This window comes from Penaeus monodon, chromosome 31 (assembly GCF_015228065.2).
Source record: "Penaeus monodon isolate SGIC_2016 chromosome 31, NSTDA_Pmon_1, whole genome shotgun sequence".
Classification (NCBI taxonomy): domain Eukaryota; kingdom Metazoa; phylum Arthropoda; class Malacostraca; order Decapoda; family Penaeidae; genus Penaeus; species Penaeus monodon.
In genome coordinates, this window is record NC_051416.1 from 33,277,950 (window position 1) to 33,279,168 (window position 1,219).

Consider the following 1,219-nt stretch of genomic DNA (forward strand, 5'->3'; position numbering starts at 1 on the left):
ATACGTTAAGCATGTTCGCGTTGGTATAAAGTGCTTGTGATCCTCAGGGACTTTCTCTCTGTTTTATATTCATTTCATTAGGTCTTAACTATCTTGAAAATATGATAAGTGATAGGACTAAAAGTTATTCTGGATGACTTTATATTTATTTTGTTGTTGTTGTCTTTTTCCTTTGCCAAATATCCTATCTGCACCAAATATCTAGTCAGTAATCGCTTTTTGTTAGTGAAATCAAATGGCAGATTAAGTTTCCATGGTGGATGATATATACCAGCTATCATGGATATTTAGCACAAAGGTTAGGTAGATGGTATATATAGTATGAATATATGTTGACAAGTATTTGGAAACATTTAACAAGCTTGTTTTTATATTGACTTTGTTATGAATCGCGTTTAAATTATATCTCGAAAATTGCTCAATGAGTCGAAATATGTTGAATTATATGTGATAATAAAGTTGACAATTCAGTGAGTGATATTTATTCACCATACCAATCACATACGCTCTTTTTTAAAGAAAATATTATCGCTTTATCGGTGAATTTCCTAGTATGACATAAGTATTTTGTGAAAGAACTCTTATATTTTGATTTTTCGACCTTCTGAATAACAGAGAGACTTCTAGGAGTGTAAGAATAGGGAAAGAGACGATGAAGATATGAGGACAAGAGGGACGGAATGAAAGATATCGAGTAAGCAGAGGTAAGCAGGTAAGCCGAGTGGAACAACGCGTGCGTAGACCCTCGGTTGTGCAACGTCACCCTGGTAACTCATAGATGTTTCCGATCTCCACCACAACCTCTGTACCATCGCCAGACGCAGTTATTGGCCTCCCCGCTCCGCGCTGGGGTAAAGGGAGTTCTCTTTTTTGTGCGTTTGTTTTGTGATATGACTAAATACTGTGTCTTGGTGTCTAGGAAGGATAATATCAGCCAACCAACAGGTATGGTTCTCTTATACATGTCACGCTCAACAAGTGTAATCGGGAGGGGTGGGGGGACGCAATTAAAAAACTTAAAGAAAGTATTCTTACGGATATATGGTAACATCAGTTGCTAAATTAGCAATCTACAGTATAAACATTTCCAGATATTCTGATATTTGAAAATTACATAACCGGATGGTGTAATTCTTATCTTAAACGATTTAGGATTTTTTTTTAGCATAGTATAGATCCACATTTCTAGATTCACTAAAACATATGTATTTCTATAAAC

At 35.4% G+C, this 1,219-nt stretch overlaps 1 protein-coding gene across 2 annotated transcripts in view; it reads left to right on the top strand.

Annotated features, from left to right (window-relative positions):
* Nucleotides 1–1,219, top strand: part of LOC119593192 (high-affinity lysophosphatidic acid receptor-like) — a 25,010-nt gene that overhangs the window by 16,882 nt on the left and 6,909 nt on the right. The window lies entirely within an intron of this gene.